At 35.9% G+C, this 24,328-nt stretch overlaps 1 long non-coding RNA gene across 1 annotated transcript in view; it reads right to left on the bottom strand.

Moving 5' to 3' along the window:
• Positions 1-798: 798 nt before the first annotated feature.
• Positions 799-24,328, bottom strand: part of LOC138403565 (uncharacterized) — a 55,115-nt gene continuing 31,585 nt past the window's right edge. Inside the window, exon 3 of the long non-coding RNA XR_011237825.1 lies at positions 799-2,104. This is a non-coding gene — a long non-coding RNA (uncharacterized lncRNA). The remainder of the gene's footprint in view (positions 2,105-24,328) is intronic.

Below are 24,328 nucleotides of genomic sequence, written 5' to 3'. Positions count from 1 at the left end.
TAAAGATACCCGGGTTGTAGTTGGTAGGAAACACATATCGTGGAAGAGTATTCCAAACCTTAACCATACGTATGAGGAATGATGACGCAAAACGTTTTGTGCGTGTAGATGGAATGTCGACGACATAAGGATGGAAACTCGCCCGACGTCTTGCGGTTCGGTAGTAAAATGGTGAAGGGGGGACAAGATCGAAAAGTTCCTGAGCACACTTTTCAAAATATATCCTATAAAACACCGATAAGCCGGCGACCTTGCGGCGGTGATCGAGACTTTGTAGTTTCGCCAGTAAAGGGGAGTCTTCGCCTATGAGTCTCCTAGCTCGACGGTCAACAGCATCCAGAGCCGCTAGTTGGTACTTAGCGGAGCCATCGTAGAGGTGACTGACTGCAGTACTCGATGCACGACCTGACTTGGGAAAAAAAGGCAACAATGTATGGCAATATAAGCGGTCTTCTTCGGCGTAAGTAGGCTTTTTTTCCTCTTCTCTTCTCTTCTTTTGTGGATCGCGGAAGCACGCAGAGGCAGTGCCGTCACTGGCTGTTGGTTGCACTAAACAACCAGCTAACCACACTGCCAGTGCGGGCAACCATTCTTCTCTTCTTTTATGATTATCTTCCATCCAGAGAATGCGTGGTGTGATGAGATTACGACGTCAGAAAAGATGGCCAATTTATATTAGTCCTAAACGATGCCCGCTACGCGTGGATTTAGTTTCTCGAAATCCCATGGAAACTCTTTGATTTTCCGGGATAAAAGTAATCCATCTCCGGGAGTTAAGCATCAGCTCGTAGAATATATTTTTACTCTAGTAAACTTTTACAAGTTTTTAAAAACTTAAAATAAAATATAAAAACCTAAATCCATGTGGTCAAAGTTGCGGGCATCAACTAGGCTAGGTACTAATTAGGCACAAAACGATCTAGGGTAGATTGTAAAATCTCTACAATTTTCTGACCCCGTTCTCTTTTCTTCTACCTTTGTTATTTTTTCTTCTCAGAAGACTCCTGCAATGCTTCTTGTAGTAACAAAGGCTGGAAGCCTATACTCAAGACTAAATGACCATGAATGTGTTGTGTACTAGGGTGTACCAATCGGCCCGTCACTCTCGAGTAAGGCTCCCTTGTGAAGAGAGATACCGCAGAAAACTTAGACAACCTGGAAAACTATACAGTATTTGTCAAACGTCTTTGAACCGAAAATAAATAAATGTAGACAGTAGACTGACTGACTGATCTATCAACGCACAGCTCAAACTACTGGACGGATCGGGCTGAAATTTGGCACCCAGATAGCTATTATGACGTAGGCATCCCCTAAGAAAGGATTTTTGAAAATTCAACCTCTAAAGGGGTGAAATAGGGGTTTGAAATTTGTGTAGTCCAACGCGGACAAAGTCGCGAGCATGAGCTAGAAAATCAATAAAACGAAAAGGTGACTGACTGACTGATCTATCAACGCACAGCTCAAACTACTCGACAGATCGAGCTGAAATTTGGCATTCATATAGCTATTATGGACGTAGATATCCGCTAAGAAAAGATATTTTTTGAAAATTCAACCCCTAAGGGGGTAAAATAGGGGTTCAAAATTTGTGAAGACTACGAGGACGAAGTCACGGCCATAAGCTAGTTAAATATACTTAAGTATCACTTGCTTTAACGGAAACATCGTGAGAAAACCTGAATGCCTGAAAGTTATCCATTATGATCTCAAAGGTGTGCGAAATCTGCTAATCCGTACTGGATCAGCGAAAACCTTCTGAGAGGAGACTCGACCTCAGTAGTGGACAATGGGTTGATCATTTTTAGGATACCATACGTCAAAAGGAAAAAGGACCCCCTTGAGGGATGCAAGCTATTCTGTATCAAATTTTGTCAAAATCGGTTAAACGGTTGGGCCGTGAAAAACTAGCAGACAGACAAACTTTCGCATTTATAAAATTAGTATGATGGTGGTGATTTTTCTATTAGATGATAGATGATACTCGTAGGTGTCATTTTCATTTTGCTTTTTTCTATCAGCAGCTTATTTCGTGCCCTTTCTTCATGCTTCGACGCAGCTTATGCTTCGTTTTAAACTCTCGCGTTGGCAGGATTCTCTGGACCTGAAATTAATAAAAGAATAACTTATTTTTTTGTTTTTTTTGCGTTTCTTTGGACGCGTTTTGTGTTTTTTTTTTAATAAGTAGGTAAGTACCTTTTGCCATTATGCTTGGTAAAGAGCCTGATCGACATGCGATCTAAATGATTAGTACAGATAGAACTAGTTTATTTATCTAAATACCTACCTATATAAAAGGAAAAGCCGACTGACTGATATGATCTATCAATGCACAGCTCAAACCACAGGATGGATCGGGCTGAAATTTGACATGCAGATAGCTAAGAAAGGATTCTTGATAATTTAACCCTGAAGGGGGTAAAATAGGGGTAGTAAAATAGGTGTAGTCCACGCGGCCGAAGTCGCGGGCATAAACTAGTCAGATATATTTTCGGAGATGTCTGTTTCAAGCAATTAGGTAAGCATCACTTGCTTTAACGGTGAAGGAAACCTGCATGCCTGAGAGTTCTCCATAATGTTCTCAAAGGTGAGTGAAGTCTACCAATCCACACTTGGCCAGTGTGGTGGACTATGGCCAAATCCTAATCATACTGAGACCCGTGCTCAGTAATGATAGCAGCCGGCGATAAGTTGTTGATGCAGTGGCAGTGCAGTTGACAGAACTGCATCGCCATTATAGAACTTCTTCGCATTCCGTAGGTATGCAGTCAGTGTGCAGTTCACATTTTGTGCCCATACTAGAACTGCACGATGACTGCGCAGGCGGTTCTCGTACGTCATCTACCTCAAAACTGCATTTTTTTAGTCTGATATCATCTGATGAGTCTTAATAAGCAGACCTGCTGTCTAGACCCTTAGGGCGTTTGTGCACTCTAAAAATACGAATCGTATGAGTACCTACGTATTTGTATGACGGCCACTTCGAAGAATCACGGATACGAACAGAATACGGATGAGTGCACAAACGCCCTTAGGGTGTATGCATAAAGAAGCAGGTGCCGACTGCTTGGTACGGGTAAAATCTTATGTTTTCTTATACAGCTACAGTCCGCGACAGGTTCAGATCGCATTCGTACACCCGCACGTCACGAGCGCGCGCCTGCACCGGGTTACGCGGGGGCTGTACGGGGCGTTCCCTCCCCGATTGCCATCTCGACCTTTCGCGTCTATGTCGGATGGTAACTCCAACAAGAGCTTCAAATCTGCAATTTTTCAGCCAACAGACCAAATGCAGCCCGTCTGTCTACTCTTAGGGTGCTTGCATAAAGAAGCCGGTACCGACAGGCGACAGCTCGGATGCGGCTGCGGATCAGTAAAAGTCCCGCAAATTGCTATTGCGCTGCAACCATGTCTCATTAACATCGAAATAACGTCATTTTGACGGCAGCCGAAATAAAATATACCATCAGCCCGAAACTGCAGTCTAGTGCTGACGTCACTAAAATGGCGGCCACGCGCATTAGCAATATGCGGGACTTATACCGGTAGGTAATAATGTTATTAACTTATACCCATAACTACAATATCCCTTCCAGGTTACCTCACTTCCATCTTTGACTACTTACATCATCAGTCGTCACCTACGTACCCAGGTAAGATCGCTATATAAAGAGTTAGGTAACTGGTAAAATTTAAGGGTTTCTTATTTTACTACTGAACCTTCAAAAATAGACGAAACTCTAGTAGCTAGGTTATCCTCATTATTTATTTGCCTAACGAGTAACCAGAGTTATTTGAAAGTGTTATTGATTACTGCATTAGATACTTCAGTAATGTATTAACAGCCGCTGAATTGCTTCCTTTAAGTCGAACTGCTGGGCATCGAGTTATTAGTCCATAGAGATGCACCAGGCGATAAAAACGCGACTACATCCAATTACTACTAGACGATGCCCGCGGTTTCGCCTGCGTTCATAAAGATATTTAAAAATCCCGTGGAAACTCTTTGTTTTCCCAGGATAAAATAGCCTGTGCTATCAGGATGTAAACTATCTTTGTTTTCGTCCGAACTTCGTAAAAATCGGTTGAACGGTTGAGCCGTGAAAAGGTAGCAGACAGACCGACAGACACACTTTCGCAATTATAATATTAAATAATAATTAATAGTAATAGTAGTATGGAGTATGGTTGACGTAGTAGGTGCGCTCTGAGATGCTCGTGGACAGCATGTCAGTTGTGTGAGTGACGTTGAGAGCCTTGATTTTCACGTCAACTTTTCTAACCTGCTGCGAGCTGCCCTACCTTACGAGGGTTTAGGTAATAAATTTGACATTCCTATTGATGCTTAAGTTAATTACGTAACGCTTATCCAAGGTTTAAGTAGTTTATAACACCGTGTAAAAATGTACGCTCGGCGCGGTGAGTCAGCGCCGCGTAGCAACAATGACGTAACAAAAATTTAGCAGTTTTAATAATAATGCATTTTTGCATGTGAAATAAAGGACTACTTAAGTTACGCGTTCGTTACGCGGCACGGTAATAATAAATAATTACTGTATTACTCGTGTATTGAGCATTTAAGTCTATTATAATTATTGCACGGCGTATACTGCCCTCGCGTGCAATAATAGACTGCTTAAGTCATACGTATCCACTGTAGGTACTTATCGTAATTTACTATTTTTTCATTTCTTTCAGGTAAGCTTAGCGCCCAAGTTTTACCGTAACTTCCGCGCTTAAAGTAGCGTGTTTTGCGATGATATTTCCTCCTCTAGAATATTACACCTCTCTGGCTTTAATACTATCAGTAGTAACTAATAAACCTCACGCTTTATTAAAATTAAAATGCCAGTTAGAGTGGTTTCTAATGCAGTCACGCATTGCGTGCGCGGTTGCGTTTCTAATATTCTTGATCGTAACTTTTTTTGACAGGTTATTATCATCAGCTTATTATGATACCTACTCGTAAGTAAATTATCAAAATATATAAAAGGAAAAACTGACTGACTGAATGACTCAGTGATCTATCAACGCACAGCTCAAACTACTGGAGGGATCGGGCTGGGCATGCAGATAGCTATCATGACGTTGGCATCCTCTAAGCAAGGATTTTTGAAAATTCAACCCCTAAAGGGTAATAGGGTTTTGCAATTTGTGTAGTCATGTCACGGACGAAGTCGCGAGCACAAGCTAGTCTAACTTAACTAAAGTATTCTTCTTCTTTTATTTAACCACCCGGTGTTGTTAATTTCCACATTACGGCCTTGCGAAGGACGACACCTAACCAGAGTTAGCAAGATTTCTTGCGTGCAGATACTTACCAGCTTTAGGGCATATGGTATTGGAGTTCAGGCTTGGTAGCTCTACAGATGACAAACTTTTGATCAGAAGACCTTAGAGACCTAGGGTAGGTGCATAAGCTAAATGCTACGATTTATAATCCACCAGATTAAAAGTCGCTACATCTATTGTTGAAGCTGAAGTGGCAATGGGCAGGGCACATACTTCGTAAAACCGATAGACGTTGGGGTCCCAAGGTGCTAGAATGGCGACCTCGCACCGGAAGACGCAGTGCTGGAAGACCTCCCCCCCCCCCCCCCCACTAGGTGGACGGACGACATCAGGGAGGGAGGTCACAGGGAGACGCTGGATTCAGGCGGCGAAAGACCGTGGCGTGTGAAAATCTCTACAAGAGACTTATGTCCAGCAGTGGACGTATATCGGTTGATGATGATGATGACGATGGCATCGATTGCGCGATCGTTGAGTCTATGGTCTGCAGGGGCGCTTAAGAGTGATACCAGGCAATATTAACATAAAGAAAGTACCTGAGACTCGCAAGATGGTCTGTACTACATCAAAACTTGAACGAGGCTTAGTCGAAAGTTAAAGAAACGAAAGCACATAATTGTCGCTTTCTTTCACTTTTTTGAAGCGATTGTTTATAAAATTAACAAATCTGATGTAAGATAACTCTCGTTTGTTAGGAGATTTTTAATGGGTTCATTATTTTAATACCAACGGATGCAATTTAAGGTATCCGTTCTAGCGTTCGATAATTACTATTGAAGAGAAACCTCTTCCTTTGAGAACTGACTGGTCTACAAATTATTTGCTACTTGCTAGTAATTCATCTGACGTTAAAATTTTCTAGACAGTAATTACCTATTGATCTAGTGGGTTCACCTAAAATCTAAATCTTCATCAAGGTATTGAGTATATCTACCGGTCAAATGCGAGCCAGACTCACGCACACAGGGTTCCGTGAAGAAGAAAAACTCACAAACAGAAATATCACAAAAACTATGATAGTTAGAGCATTGATTTTATTTTTCCTGTAAAATATACATAAATTTTTACTGACCATAATTATTTCACATTTTTCAATTGGTAAACGCGGTGATATCCATTAGGATATTAATTGTTGGCAGTGGTTACTCGGGGGTCGAGGGTTCGATTCCGGGCACCTATAGTTAGGCTCTCGCCGCTTTGAAAATGGGAAATTTTATATTGAAAGATTTCAATACCTACAATATATGAAATACCCATCATAATTTAGTTATTATAAACAGATTAAAATTAAGATAAGAATCGTTATGCGCATAATATGATGCATATTACAAATCAATTTATTTTATCTATTCCTATAACCTCTTAACTGTCGGGTTAGAAATAGATAATAACTCGTATTTATACATAAGCGCGGAAATGCAGCCAGTATTCTTGGCACCATTCCACGCGGTCATGATTTATATAGTAATTAGATAAGGCTAGCTTTAAGTTTTATTAATTTTAAAAAAATAATAAAAAAAAAAAAAAAAAAAAACAATTAGATATTATCCTTACTATACCTACCTTGCTTTAACGGTGAAGGAAAACATCGTGAGGAAAACTGCATGCCTGAGAGTTCTCCATAATGTTCTCAAAGGTGTGTGAAGTCTACCAATCCGCACATGGCCAGCGTGGTAGACTATGGCCAAAACCCTTCTCTCTGAGAGGAGACCCGTGCTCTATAGTGAGCCGGCAATGGGTTGATCATGATGATGATGATGGTACCTACCTAGTATTAAATCTAGTACCTATTGTAGTGTCTCTACTCTCTTGACGAACTCTTACTCGTCAGAGATTGGGAGGAACCTAATATAGGTTAACGTTAGGTTAGGTTCTAAACAAAAACTAGGTTATGCTCGCGACTTGATCCGCGTAGACTACACGAATTGCAAATCCTTATTTTACTCCCTGAGGGGTCGAATTTTTAAAAATAGTTTTTTAGCGGATGTTCGCGTCATAATAGCCCAGTAGTTTGATGAGATGTGAGTTGAAAGATCAGTCAGTTACATTTTCATTTTATATATTTAGATATAGATTGTGTTGTTTCATTATTTTATAGCTAGACATAATAACTTTGAGCTTTGATAAAATAACAAAGGTCTGGCCCCTCGCGGGCTAGGACTCCATAAATTTATAACTGGATATGGATGGTAATATGGATGCGTAATGTAACTTAAAAATGAGAAGTGCTAATTCGGTTGTGCGCAAATCTCTCAACTAAGTGTCACGTTCAAGGTCCTTTCCTTATGCTTTGTAAGAAAACTAGCATTTCTTGTAGACCTGTTAATTTTTTTATTTTTTTTAACTTAGTATTTTTTTCTAACTATACCTACAGGGTGTAACCAGAACAATAGCCATTTGCCTCATTTTGTACTTTAGTGACTTAGTATTTTTCAAACCCGCAATGTACCTATAGCGTGCAAAACTTGGGTCAATGCCCCGCCTATGACGCGGCATTGACAATTGTTTGCAATATATTTATATATATTTGCAATATCGTAAACTTTTACAAAATTATAGGATTTTTTTATATTGATTTTATTGAGGTATCATATCAGTAATCATCAGTAGGTACTATCACCTGTCTTCGCTTTTGCCAGCGTTCTGGTTACACCCTGTATGCACTTGACTGTAATCACACCAAGTAGTAGGTGATGATGCAGCCTATGTGGAGTCCAGCTCCTAGAAGGTGCCTATTCACTCTTCTTTTGAATGTAATATGAACATTATTACTGTTCTTTGGTATGAATTTAGTTAATAGATTTGTATAGGTACAACTAAATTAAGTGGGACTGATTCTGTCACACAATCTCTAAACTAAACTGACAGGACTTTTAGAGCTATCCTTTTCTTCAGGCAGCATTATGATTTATGAAAGATATTAAAATACTTTAGACTTTTTTTTAGTTTATAGAATTTATACAACAGAATTAGCCAAATCGTTATAATCGATTTGAGCTAGAAGATTATTATCATAATTTATAGATACTTTTGTAGAAATGTGCGACGAAATGGAAAAATTGCGAAAAAATAAAATAACAAAAAAATATGGAACATTTTATTACAGCATACAAAATAACAAAGTACGGATAAAAATTCATAAAGAATAATAAATTAAATCAAATCATACAATTAAACACAAAATGACATTAAAAACAAATAAGTACAACAATACAGGTAGGTAAATAGTAGAATAAAAAATAACTAAGTATGTAATTCAGTCTTAATGAATAACTGAATGAAAACGGCTTATTAAAAAAATATTTAATACACTTATATATATTTTTTAAATGTTTATTTCAGAGTCCAGTGACTACATAAGTGTCGAAAAAAAAGTAAATAATAGGCCTTATAAGTCCCGCATATAGCTAATGCGCGTGGCCGCCATTTTAGTGACGTCAGCACTAGACTGAAGTTTCAAACTGATGGTATATTTTTATTCCAGCTGACGTCAAAATGACGTCATATCGATGTTATGAGACATGGTTCCAGCGCAATAGCAATTTGCGGGACTTATACCTACTAAGCTATCATCGCGGGGTATTAAATAATTTAACTATAAAGCACCTACTTAATTCATAAATTATTAAAAATCCTTACTTAATTGAAAAAAAAACAGAAAGGATTAATCATTTTCAGATATCTAGGTATAGTTTACAAACCAACACTCAATAAGATTTTATTAAATTCAATTTACAAAAATACATGATAATATCGCCCAGTAACATTCGACGTCTATAACTATAGGTGCCCTATTGAACATCGTTAAACATAATAAATAAGTATTATTAGAGTAGGTACAGTTGTGTACAATAAAATGGGATTACAATGCAAGGCCGAGTAAGGCTTCCCCCGCACTGGTGAACCCACTATACTTGACCTACTAAATGTTTCTTGCATATTCTATTAATATTCAATATCTAGCAACTGTAGCTGCCGCCCGAGGCTCATTCCCGAGCCAGAAAACGTGTATTTCGTTCAAGTATTCAAATCGAAATCAACTCTGAGTGAAGCTAGTTCAAATGAAAAACAAAACGCGATACAGCAATTGCATTATGCTGCCTTTACTATATCAAATCATGACGACGCGACGTCAGTCTGTCCAATATGATTTATGATCTATACTAAGTAGGTATGCTTATTAATGAAAATATATTATTTGATCCTCTAAAATACTAATTGGTATATTACAAATGAGCTCTTAAAAAAATATATATGATCAATTTTTTTTTGACTGAATGACATGACCGGGCATTTGTCCGACCAAAATCTTAGGTTAAAACATAAAATATATTATGCATGTGCACAAAAATATGCCAATAACGAAAATCACCCAAAAATAAAAAACGCATTCATCTATACGTATCGTTATATCTGTATGTATTTATTTACTTTCTTATTTTTTCTTTTCCCGTGTTTTAAAATGTAGATATATAAGTTGTAATATATATAAGAATATTTTAAATAGCCTATTAATTATTACATTTAATAAAGCAGGTCAGTTGCCAGTAAAACACGCAAATTTAAACCTATTACTCAGCTAAGTAGTCCTTCTGTGTAAACGTTGGTTGGTTTCATTGAACGCATGGAATGCAGCCGCATTTATGCACGATAATGAACTATACCTACATTCTGTACATAGTATAGAATATACTTTTTTTTTAAAGAATGTTAGTCAAGCCCTTTCCTCTCCAACTAAGCGTCAAGCTTGTGCTAGGAGTAGGTACGACAATTAATAGTGCAACGGGCAGGGTTTGAACCGTCGACCTTTCGGTTTTCAGTCCACTCCGGTTGAGCTATTGAGGCTCGAATACATACATACAGTACCAAGAGATTAACTATTAGATTATAAGATATTACTTCTAACTATTTATATTAACATAAGTTCATAATTTTTATAACTAAATGTGATTTTGTTTTGAAAATTTCTACCGAAAACAGATGTGCTTTATGAACTAGAATATGGTCTTAAAAGTCTTTATTTTGAGATTGCAGTAAAGTAAATTTCGACTTGGATATTTCAAAAACTAAGCTTAATTACTTTGGCTGTCTGTACTTTAACGTTTTAAAAATTTAATTATTTATTTCGGTGGAAAAATCGATTGAACTTCTTTTAGCTAGAATACAATAAGAATGGAATATAAAATTCTATACCTACTTGATATCGAATGGAAACTTATTAACACAATTTATTGCGAAGCGAAACCGGGGAATTTCCCACGACACGACTTAATAATATCTACAGAATACCGACTCAATTACATCGGAACGTTTTCCATTTGTAAGAATATAGAATACCGAACTGCGAATTTCGAAATCAATTTAACATTCATTAAACTACCATTGAATAATACCATTGAATCAATGCATCGATTCGTACAAGAAATAGGGTTGTGAGTTATGACATCAATTTACAAAATGCAATTTATCGATAAATTATTGTTTCAACTACCTACTTAGATGTAACATTTTTTGAACTATTTTATTGTTGATTTATTGTTATGGCGATATTATTGTACACATTAATAAGTTTTGCGATTATAAGAATCATGTTTTTATCCTCTTGTTGAAAAAAAAAGTGCTATGAAAAGGATATAACATATTGAGTGTAGGTACGTAATCATGACATCCTTTCCTAGAAAACACAATGAATCGGACGCGTTGCTTGGTAAGATTTTCAAGGTCATACGAGAATAGTGCGGATGTGTGAATAGGAGGGAGCACCGAAAGGCCTGGTCACACACAACGCATGACAGGCGACAGCAGCACGTAATACTGAACGTGCGACAGTGATATATCGTGGAAGCAGCTCTTAGATTTGGAACTAAACGAAGCACTGAAAATAAGAAAGTAAATAACACTAGACTGAAAAGTCAGCAGCACGGGAACCACCACCTAAACGCCTTCAAATATTTCCTTGCTATATAACTTATATTAAACTACATTCCTAACATATTATTATCCTATCTATCCTGATAATTAAGACTTCAGCAGTCTCTTCGTAGGTTCTGAAGTTCGATCCCGTACACACATCGTTAACTTTTCGGTTTAAAGGCAATCAACAATTACTTACATAACGATTGCTTTATTAGTGAAGGAAAACATCGTGAAGAAACATGCATGCCTGAGTTCTCCATAATGTTCTCAAAGGTATGTAAAGTCTACTAAGCTACATTTGGCTAGAAACGTATACTATGGTCTAAATCTGTCTCATTCTGATAGGACTCCCCTGCTGAGTTCTCTACTCAGCAGGGGAGTCCTATCAGAAGGCAGGGGGGTTGAGATGATGATGATGAATCAGTTTTTACACAGCATTGTTCCGGGTTGCTAAACCGCTTGGCAGTACGTCTATCCGTGGTCTGGTATAAGTCCCGCAAACTGCTAATGCGCCATTTTAGTGACGTCAGCACTAGACTGAAGTTTCGAGCTACAGTATATTTTTACATAAATATAAGTCAAATGACGTCCAAATTACGTCATTTTGATGTTAATGAGACATGGTTCCAGCGCAATAGCAATTTGCAGGACTTATAACAGAAGCTTCTTTGGTGTCGTTGCTGTCGCCTGTCACGCGTCGCTGCCGTCGAACGTTGTTTATGATCAAGGCAGTGTAGGTGTGGCTTTACAGAGTATCGCTAATTATATCCGCGCCAGTATTATGCTTCTAGGTATAGTGTTGTGTGTTGTTGGTCTCGTAGATGTCAGCCATCAAACTAGCTTCATGAATCTAGGCCAGTGGTTTTCTAGAATAAACAATATCTATCCACCATTAAGTAACTGGCTAGGGTTATATTCAAAATACCAGCATAATCTTTAAACTCAACTCTAATATTTTGAAAGATGGTAGATATTAAAAAATACAATTACTTTACAATTACAAATTCCGTATATTTTTCTTGTTACATATAAAAAACAATAACTACTCTTGAAGTTACCTTTAATAAAACCAATGTTCTGACTCTACACTTCGAATAGCCTCCGTAGTATTTTTAATAATAAATTTTAAAATAACTAAAAGAAAATAAATTACATGAAAAATATTTTATCGTAAAAAGTTCACTCCTAAAAATAGAGTGGTTATTTAAAGAAAATTGTAAATATTTACTTGTTGTTTAAAATTAATATCATTGTTACGGCTAAGTTTTAGAGTGCAGCAGTAAAAACTATTTCTATAGGTCGTGGCAGTGGCCTCTATTACGTAAACATCGAGTTATTTTACGTCCGCTGATTCATAAGTTCTAACGATTCCATCACTTGGCAGCATTTATGCAGCTGGTGATAGATTTGTGGAATTTAAATAAACCTACAAATTACAATAAAACGAAAAAGAAATTCATAATATCATTGACACCTGAACATACTTAGTTCATAGAAATACAGGTAGGATTTTCGAAGCGGAGTCTTTAATAGATATAAAAAACCCTCTTTCGTAATTGTACTTTTTTGGTATCGCTTAGTCTTGATTTACTAAAAGTACAAATAATGTAGCTTGCAATACAAACTATAAATGCGTTGCTAACGAGAGAGTTGAAGAAAATTTATCGGTGAAGGCTAACTGAAGCAAACAAGACCACAACGGCAGGCATTAGTTATAAATGTTATCGTTGCTTTAATGATAAATTGCACATCGCTACAAATGATTCCCTAGATATTTAACTATTTCTGCCACTGTCTATTATAAGAATTAGATGCCCGATAATTTGCTTAAATCAATAAAATTATATATTAAATAATCAGAAAAAAATTAAAGAAACATTACAAACTAACTACCTATATAAAGCAAAGTTGTCATTTTAAAATAAACATCACTGAATACATAGTAAAGGTTACAATACATGAAGTATAACTAAAGTAAAACTTCTCAAAAGTACATGATCAAACAAATAGTTCCTTACAAATAATTAAACAATAATAAACATAAATAAAGCACAGTAAAATGAGATATCTTATTGAAAATACTATGCATAGACTTTGCTTTGATACAATAATGTTGAATGAAAACATAATTAGATGTATAATAAAATAATAGCAATTTTGCATAAAATAATCTCAAATTCGTGCACAAAACTACATAACAATCAGATATAAAAAGATAAATTTACCAAATAAAACAGAAGAGAGTTAAAAAATAAACTATAAAAAGCACTTTAATGTTCAATAATTAAGTAACTGAAAGTTTTTTAACAATCCGAGTGGCAGCTCAGAAGCGTCGTTACACATCCCGGGGTGTCGTACCAGATAGTGCATTTACAGTGTCAACGTTGCCATCAAGCAAATTCGTCGCGTGCTTTGCAAACGCACTCCTGGCACGCATCCCGAGACGTACTCAAAACGGCGATATCGATATTTCACGTATGTAAAGTCACGTCACTATCGTTTATTAGCACGGATCGTCTTTGGCCGCTATCACGAAACTTAACGTCCCCAGAGATACTTATGTTATATTAATGTGACCAATAAATAGTGAAGCATTTGTTAGTAAGTGAAGAATTAGAGGTAACTCACACGTAAAACTTTCAAATATCTTATATATCTAGCTATTACAACGTAGGCATCCGCTAAGAAAGGATTTTTGAAAATTTAACCCCTAAAGAGGTAAAATAGGGGTTTGAATTCGTTCGCATGGAATAAGCTAGTTTTTTAATAAGTCTAAACAATCAATACTATCAATGTATTTTTCACACTATGTTAGTTTGGTTTGTGCCTCGTGGTAAATCTAAGACTGCATGCCGGATAAACTGTGGTAAGTTTGTGCAATAGCGTGACCACAAAACAACATTTCTTTCATTCATTTCATCACTGCTTTCTGAATTGAGTTGAGGTTTGACATAGCATATTGTGCCACAAGTCTACATGATATAGAGATATAATATATAATAATATGTATTTTTTTTCTAAATATCGTATATTTAATCAGGCCTTCTTTACAGAATAGTTTGAATCGTCAAGTCTGTCTGTATGGAGTGATTCTACCATCGTCGATCTAAGTAAAAAATACAAAGAAGTTTTAATTTTTTGCAATAAAAACTTCTTGTTGTACGTGTGAGTCAAGTTTTAGGAGTCAGAAGTGTTATTTTACAATGATTATCACGTACCCGCTACCATTTGTATTTGACTGGATTTCTAAGTGTCATTAATTAATATTTCATGGGCTCAACGACTGTCACAAACTGATTGGCACCGTCCATTTTGTATTCGTAATGTAGCATTGGATTAACCATAAGTAGTGTTGTGTTGTTTGTTTCCATTTAAATAAAGAAACGTCATACAATTTTAATTCATGCTTATTATGTAAAGTTATCCATTTTTGGAATACTGAGTCATCGCTGAAGACTTTGTTATCAAAAATGGCTTAGATACGAAATGGAAAGTTGGTGAAAGTACGAAATTTAAATATTAAAAAGCGTACAAATGTAAGAAGAAGCTGTTACTCCCATTGAATTAGCATTTTTATGTATATTGTTGTTTCTGTTGTCATTATCTCTTAATGTTATGGGCTTGTCGATGTCGATTTTTATGACAATATGTAATAAATGTAGTATTTTACTTACTATAATGCAGCTATAGCTTTGATATGGTGTATTTTAAAAGGAAATTTTTGGCAATAAGTTTTAAATATCTTTATAGTTATATTCTTCTTATTTTTACAATCAAGTCGCTTAAATTTTTGCATTATGATTTTGTGTATTGTGTATAAATATATCGTTTGAAATTTAATCCTAATCCTAATAATCTTAATATTATAAATGTAAAAGTGTGGATGATTGGATATTTGGATGTTTGTTACTCAATCACGCAAAAACGTCTGAACGGATTTGGATGAAATTTGGAATGGAGATAGAATGATGATACCCTGGATTAACACATAGGCTACTTTTACCCTGGAAAATCAAAGAGTTCCCGCGGGATTTTGAAAAATGTAAATCCACGCGGACGAAGTCGCTAGTAGATAATAATTAATAACAAACTAGTCTTATACTTAATGAATTATTGTGTATTCATTCTGTTGTTTGTTCATCGGCCACTAGATGTCGTCATTCCGGACTAGCATAGATCAAGGTAAGAAATAGAAAATCAGTGTCAGTTTCCATTGTTTGAATTCATTTCTAGTCAACAATGTAAAATGGTGTAATGTTAAGTACTTACGTTATAAAATAAAACAAAACGTAATAAAAACGTGATCATTTAAAACTTTTAAATAATTGGCGTCAAATTAAAAGTGTTTTCTTTCTATCTATATTTTGTTTTGTTTTGTAATAAATAAGCCGGTTTAGTGAAATTATATTTATTTGGTGTAGGTATATATATATACACCTACGCAATACGCATAATATTACTGTAAATTTTCACGTAATTTATGAATGTAATTTTATATTGCAAAGTATTTAAAACCTGTTCTTTCTTTGTAGTATGAACACACTTGAAACAACTTCGTAACGATACAATTAATATTCAACGACATTATGTCGTGACGTGTCTGTATAAAGGAACACAACATAGTTGGTTGGCACGTGTAAAATATTACGTACTATATAAATGCAGTATTATGTATTTTACTGATAATATAAAATGGCAATGGCGGACGATAAATTTCTTTGCTACGAGTACAATGGTCACTGTGTTTTGATAGTTATAAATAAAAGGAGAATAATATAAATTAATTAAATTCAGTTTTAGTTTTTAAGATAGTTTTACATAATGTGATTTCCAAGCGCTCTATATCGCTTGAAGAAGAAAATTAAGTTTAACAAAATCAGCCAAGTGCGAGTCAGACTCGCGCACCGAGGGTTCCGTACTCGGGTACCTATTTTATTCAACATTTTGCACGATAAACAAAAAATATTATGCATAAAAACAAATAAAAATTTGTTTTAGAAAGTAAAGCCTTTTCTTATGAAAAGCCACTTGAATTTTAATTTTTTTTTTTTGGTGATAGGTATAACCAAAATTCACGGCTTTCGGATGTTTTCCTTTACTTGTGCTATAAGTAAAACCTACCTATCTGCCAAATTTCACGATTCTAGTACCCTTTAGGTTTTCTTGACAGACACGACGGACAGACAGACAACAAAGTGATCCAGTAAGGGTTCCTTTTTCCTTTTGAGGTACGGAACCCTAAAAATCACGACTTAATCGATAACTGTGAAATTAACAATAGGTAGTTGGTGATTGTATTTATAATTTCATTAATTTATTTTATTTATACATATACTTAGTTTCATTTTTACTAAATAAAGGTTGTTATTTTTGCAATACTAAAGTTTCTTTCGCATTCAATGAAAACCCCTTGATCGTGTGAAAACCGCGCTGCAGCATTGTGTAGACAACTATAGTTACATTAGCGTCAATTGTTAGTAATTATTGTTCGTCATTAGAGACGAGAATCGCGGTGAACAGACGCAGAGGTGAGCGTAAAGTGGGTCAGGCCGGCCTTGCCTTCTAACTGACAGGGCCCTCCATCCGTCCGAGTGAGGCAATGGGATAGAAGGATGGAAATATATCATCGATTTCATCGGTTTAAATTGATAGGTGCCTATCTCGATATTAAAGTCTCTAATTTACATAACTACCTAAATGTATTGTCATGCATATTTTTCATATTTAGTTCCATGCGATTAGTTATTTCATGTGTTTATGTAGTAAAGGATAACTAAAATAACGATAATTTATTAAAATAATGATGATTATGTTCATAATTTATTATGAGTTTTTTTAGCATTCATCGATAATTTCATTTTTCGATGAGTAACATCACTAAATGAAAATCTAAGTTTACACTTTTACATTTTGTGCTCAAACTATTATTCAGGCATGAAATAACTATGATTTTTCAATTGACGAGGAACATAAAAAAATGTAGAGATGAGTTTTATTGAAATTGTATGATTTACTTTTACACAAATAACTTTCACGAAATTGTATAATGCCACTGAATTATTACGGCTTCATATTATTGTTATGTAGTAAGTAATTATTCAGTAGAAGGACTTAATAAATAATAGTTGCACGTGTATGTAAGTACATATTCTCGGTGTGACATCAGTACTTGGTATTCCCCGATGAATTAACGCTCGTACCGCAGTTCTTTGAGTCATAATATTGGATCATCGTGCCCATTGGCTTACGACTTTACTGGAGAAAAAAATGCATCCGGCAGTTCTTTATTCAATGCGTTCACAGAAAACTAAGTTCATAAAATTATTATTTCCTTTTTTTGATTAGGTATTATTCCATGACTGCAAAATATGATCTTATAGGTTATTTTGTTTTCGTTTAGGAGCGATTTTTAAATCTCAAAATAAAGTGTATCTGACGAATAAATTTGAAATTTGGAAAGATTTCCAGAACAAAAACGGTCAAAACGTTAAAATTAAATATTACAATTCCTCAGATAAATATTATAAGATTAATTATCATTCACGATTGTTTGTTTATTAAATGATAATTTTATGCAATTTCGTTTTAAGTGTAGGTAACTGGATACATACTTATTATTTTAATTTGGTAAATTGATAATAAATCTTTGTTTGAGATTGTGTGAGAATTTTAGATAATATTATAATCAGTTTTTATATTTGCTTTCATAGATCGTATCTAAGTATTTTTATGTTTACGACATTATTCCCTAAATGCCAAATATGGCTAATTATTTTAATGCCAAAAATTTGCGTTAAAAATTGGTATGTGTGATATGTATAATAAGTTAAAAGTGCACTGAATAAAAAGCACCTAAGCAAAAAATATTTTAGCATGACTACAGAATGACTACTCTATGACTCCTCTGTTCCTTTTCAGTATGCGAGTAGAGTAGCGTGACCGCTGCATTCCAGTAGGTGTGCACGCAGCCTTAATGCCTGCCTACGCGCTGTACTCGATGCAACGTGACGTAATCTGCGCTATGCACATTAGCTGCAGTAATGGATACGAAACATGCAGAAAATATTCTTTACTAGCTGCCCCGGCGAACTTCGTACCGCCTAACAGACGATTCTATTTTTTTAAATTTTTCTCTCCGTAAGAACCGTCCTCGTACTTCAAGGAATATTATAAAAAAGAATTAGCGAAATCGGTTCAGCTGTTCTCAAGATTTGCGATCAGCAACACATTTAGCGATTCATTTTTATATATAGAGATAAAGATAAGTATTATGTCACATGGCATTATTTAAAAGTGCGCCATAATCGTGTTATAGGCAAGAAAGTAGGGCACACAATTATCTAGACATATGATACCTATGTAGATTGCATTGTGCAATGAATATGGCACATGATATATTATGCTTCATTGCGAGTCCACTATTGATATGTCCTTGGATGCATGGGCCGTATTAAGAGAGTTACCGGTTAGAATGTTAGCTATTTAGTATCTAATAAACTAGTAAAGTACCCAATAAACTGTTATATCCACTCCTTTTCAATAAAAAACCGTCCAAGTGCGCGTCAGGCTCGCGCACCGAGGGTTTTTCGACATTTTGCACGATATAAATCAAAAACTATGATTCATAAAAATAAATAAAATCTGTTTTAGAATACACAAGTGAAGCCCTTTCATATGATACCCCACTTGATATAGTTATCTTACTTTGATAATTGAAAATACTAATTATGAGTTCATGACCACAATTTAATTTTGTTTGTGTAACCACAAATTCACGGTTTTCAGATTTTTTCCCTAATGTCTGCTATAAGACTTACCTACCTGCCAAATTTCATGATTCTAAGTCAACGGGAAGTACCCTGTAGGTTTCTTGACAGATCGACAGACAGACAGACAACAAAGTGATCCTATAATGGTTCCGTTTTTCCTTTTGAGGTACGGAACCCTAGAAAATAAAAACACACGATATTTTTATAGGTGTCTTCAATTTCCCAGTGGTTCTCAACCTTGCGCTTACCCCCTAAAGCGTAAATAGATGACCCGCGGGCCTTTTAATTTTTTGTTTATCAATTTTTTTACTGAATGGTTTTATTAAGGTTAGGTAGGTATGTTACTAATGTAGTTTGAATAGAGTGACAATAAAGATGTTGACACTATTCCCATAACTAGAGACTAATTATCATTGCGATTGAAAAGTAAATGATAATTGTGTGAAGCTACCAACTAATATTGAAACTAATACCAACCATTATTGTTTTAACATTGTTATAAGTACAAATTATGTACTTACTTTATAGTGTTTTGAAACTGTATTGTGTAAAAAAATTCGAAAAAAGACCTTTGCCTTATACGACCTTTATATTACATCAAATCATAATATTCAAATTGGGTACCATTGTACAGTTTTTGATTGTCAATTATTGTGGAATTTGTAAGATAATGATGTAAGTAATGGTGCTACGAAATGCGCCTGTTCTGTTATGCAGAATGTATGTCTGTGCAGACGTAGTTGCAAGTATCTGTTAGTGAATTACAAAGCTATGGGTACTTTTACTTGTCGGCGGCTGCGAGGCGAGCGGCGAGGAAGAAACGCTCTAATGAATACTTTCCCTCTCGACGTCACATCCCCCAGTCTTAACATTTCGTAACACATTTCAAACTATTCCTGTGTGTATTTTATGAGTAAGTGTTTTATAAAATTAAATACGTGATATAAAATTTAGCGGATCGTTTTTGATTGCATGATCATATTAGTCGAGTCGAGTTATAAGATTGAATAGGAGCAAACTATATTTGTGACAAAATATTTTAGTCGGTTCATGTCCCATTAAAACACAACCCACAGATTAGAAAGGGATACTTTGAGGCCCTAGAGGCGGTCAGACCCCACAGCGCAGCGTCACGATTGACTCGATTAATGTCTGCACTCGCCTGTAAGTTTCTTGGAACCACTTTCCGTTTAAATGTCACAGTGCCAATGTAGTTAACATTCCGTGCGACCCACACTTTATCATATTTTATGCAAACACCCAAGCAAAGCCCCTCCAGATGAATAGAAGGATAAACAGAAGCATGAACAGTTCGCATGCATAAAGAGTCAATCGAAATGATAATGCGGTAAGCGCACGTGACGGCCACAGTGCAGCGCTGCACGTGTCAGCTATGCTACTTATGTACAGGTAGGGGGTTGCAAGTCGCGAGTCGAGTGCGACGAGGTCGTCTAATTATCTAGTTTAAAATAATCCCGCTGTAGGCGGAGACTTGCGCAACACAAAAACGTTCTAGAAGCGACACTACACGACACTAGGCACTTCACTGGAGTCCGCGGAACGTGTAGAGGCGGCGCGCGCGGCCGTACCACTGCGACGCGTTCCACTTTTCCTTCCGGCGGGCGTGCGAGCGGCTGCGAGTTGGCAGCGAGGAGCCTTGCATAACCATCGGTTTCGCAAAGCCGGTGCAGCGAGCGGCCCGGCTTGAAATACGCCGCGTCGTTGGCGCAACCGAGCAGCGGCCGCCCGTCCGCCGTCGTTCACCGCGCCACCGTGTACCCCTCACACCTGTTGCACCCCACCATTTCTTCTGATTTCACGTATATCACTTTCGCCTGCGTGCTCGCTTTCATCCTCCAACGCACAGCATACGTGTGAATTTACGTAGAGAGCGTATTATATTTGCACAGTGTATGGTACGAGTGAGATAAGCGCGCGTTGCCAGATGCACCATTTAACTAGGCCACGACACTCTGCCTCTTGTTTGTGTGATTTGGAAATTTATTATTGTTTTGTGATACATTGTTTGGATGTGTCTATAACAAATAGGTTCGGATCGCAGGTTTCAGCTGGTGAACACAGTTTAACCGCATAGGCTCAATATTCTCGGCACTCGGTTACAGTAATGTCGTCGCGGGCCTCGCGCCACAAATAGATGCTCCATTTCAACGGCCGCGATAAGCGAAAACATTGCTGATTTACTATTTTATATTTAGGACTTAACCGTTTACTATTTGCACAGATTGAGTTAAAAGTAATTATTACTTACATCATATTCACTATGAAAATACGCTACCAAATCTATTTTAAGTTGAAAACAGTCTTCGTATTCCGTTCGGTTTACGTAAATATTTTTGTATAGCTTTCTAATGAAATTATAGAGAAGACATTTGGCAGCAGCGTTTATTTTTGTTCACGAAAATGAGTTTAGGTGAATGCCACCAGGAATACAATGTTTTTGGTTTTGTACGGATCTTTAGGTTTAATTACTAAATACTTGAAATTATACATGAAGGCGAAACAGGCTTTACTCACGTATTTAGTCGATGTTAGCCCGACTAGTTTCAAACCCATCTAAATAAAAATAAAATAAAAATCTTTTTTATTCGTATAAACTTTTACAAGTACTTACGAATAGGCTGGGATCTGGGATCTTACATCCTTAGTTTAAAAATTAAAAATTCGCAATTTACCTTAAATATAAAAGTAAACGAAGAGAAGCAGGGTCACTAAAGATGAGATGGAAACTTTTTTTTAATTAACCAAAATGAATAATAGGATCAAAATTTAACCTTCTTTATGGGTACATGGGTAGGGATTTAGGGTAGAGGTACTCGTAATTAAAAAATGTCCGATATACAATATGAGAAATGTTGTCAACTAGACCTAAAATTGTTTTCATGTGAGTGAAACAGCCTCGGACGGCCGTCGTCTGCTAGTGGACGAATAAAATAATATTATTTTAGTGGTCAGCGGCCTACTACACTCCAAGGTTGCCTTACTCACGCTTATACTCAATATTTCATGATAGACTAGCATCAACATTCCTAAATTCATGCTGCTACTGCTGCAATAAATCTGCTGCAATATCTAAAAATGCAAGTGAGTTGGCCTCCATTGGCGTGCCTACGTTGGATGATAGATGCATTGAACATAATTAATTAGCTTGTTACAATAATATTATGCCAAGGGTATCTGATTATCTAACTCACGCCTATCCACTATGCCAATTATACACGTAGACTATAAATTGCCAGACTTACTGGCAAAGTGTGGAATCTTGGATAGTACTCTTTCAAGTAAATGGTCGAAAAGGGCAATATTGCAGTTTAATTCATCAGATTATTTATTAGAAACCAAGTAGTACTCGTGACTGGCTTTACCTAGTTGAAAGTGTCAAAAATGGAAATATAGGTGGTGATGATAAATTAACTAATCAGAATGAGTTAAGGTTGCTTTACACCAAAGCAAAACATGGAACAATGCGACATGTTGCAGCAGTCTATCAGTAGAATTGGAATGTTACGGTACGGTCTGCCACATATAGACAAGATATTGCTCATGCCTGATGCCGCACGATTTTTGCTACCATAGGCGTTTTTGTACCATGCAGTCATGTGGCATGCCGCTATATTATTCTGGCCTGAGTGAAGCTTAGCCTAAAAGAATAGATTCTTGGACTGTTTTTTTTAATAGATATAGCGAGCAAACGAGCAGGCGGGTCACCTGATGTTAAGTGATTACCGCCGCCCATGAACATTTGCAGCACCAGAGGAGCCGCCGATGCGTTGCCGGCCTTTAATTGTAATAATAAAATGAGATTAATTAAAAAAATATATGATTTTTAGGTTTTTAACATGAATGTCACGCTGTACGGAAGGTGAATAATGGTACTGTTTCTGAGCACAGGTGCCAATGACGTCACAATTCGTAACCGACAATTTTTCCAATATTTTAAAAAATAGAGCAATTTCTGCGGGAAAATATTTATTATGTTAAGAAATTTAAAAAATATTAATTGCCGTTTACGCCTTGTGACGTCATTAATCGGTCCGTACAACATTAATAATTAATTATTTTAAAAATAAATAAAAATCATGATTTTTTAATTTATTCTCTTTAATAATGGATTCTAGCTCCATAAACTACCGCTATACAAAAAAATCACGTCATTAATTATTACTACAGTTCAAGACCCTATTGTGTCTGTTAGCTAGTTAATACAAGTATTGATAAAATTACTTTTAGTTTTATATTTGCTTATGTCATTTACTAACGAGGAAATATGCATTGAACATGTAGATTTTATGAGTTTGATGTTAGATTCAAGTGTACTATATGATTGAATCTGCTTTAGCTATGACTCACACAGGATCATACAACGACGATTGGAGTTAATACTGCACATGTTAACTGCTCGTTCTATTTCCTTTATTGAATGAACTTTACATGGGAGTGAAGTGGCCTCGAGCGTCTCATAGTCCAATAAAACAATATTTTAGATGCTCGCGGCTTATATACTAGCGACAAGGTCGTGTGATTCACGCCTTGTGTCTCTTTATATCATACATCATTTACTTAGTGCATAAGCAACATAATCTTGCACTTATAAACGTGTCTCTTTTAATACCTAACTGTTTTAATTATTATTTGAAGCATCAGATTTTCTTTAAATATTGAAATAGAGAGCTACTTGTATATTTTATTGGAGCATTGACCAAAAATTATGGAAAAAAATTGCCATAAATAAAAAATATCTTTATAAAAGATAATCAATTTTTAGGCTGATAAATAACAAAAAATGTAGATAGGTAAGGTAGCTAAACAAAACCAAAGGTTTTTTTGACCCTAAAAATCTTGTTTAAAATGACTTTTTTAGTTTTAAATAAGTAGAAGAAGTGATTTTAAACTTTCCTGTAGTCAAGGACGAGTTATCTCGGTGCATTATTGCAAGTCGTTGCTATCGATATAGCAAATAGATAACGCGCTCTGATTCCAGCTACTGCATTCTATTATCACTGTGCTCTATTTACTCGCTTGTAATGGAATATAAATCATTAGGTACAATTATTATTAAATGGCCTAGACTCTAGAACATCTTTCCTCGATCTGGGGACCACGCCATTCATAGGGATACTTAGAACAATATAACTTTATACTAAATTGGTTAATTATTATGAAGGCAGGCGGTCGTAATATTAAAAAAAATACTTATAGACATCCCATCAATAAAGTCGCATGCATTATTTTACTTTTTACAAGGTACTTTTATAATTTTTATGAAAGTATTTAACCTACATTAATTAATCTTATTAAAATTATCTTGTACTTAAGTAATATGAACGATAAGG

The sequence above is a fragment of the Maniola hyperantus genome, chromosome 18, assembly GCF_902806685.2.
Source record: "Maniola hyperantus chromosome 18, iAphHyp1.2, whole genome shotgun sequence".
NCBI lineage: Eukaryota > Metazoa > Arthropoda > Insecta > Lepidoptera > Nymphalidae > Maniola > Maniola hyperantus.
This window is presented reverse-complemented; position numbering and strand designations above follow the sequence as displayed.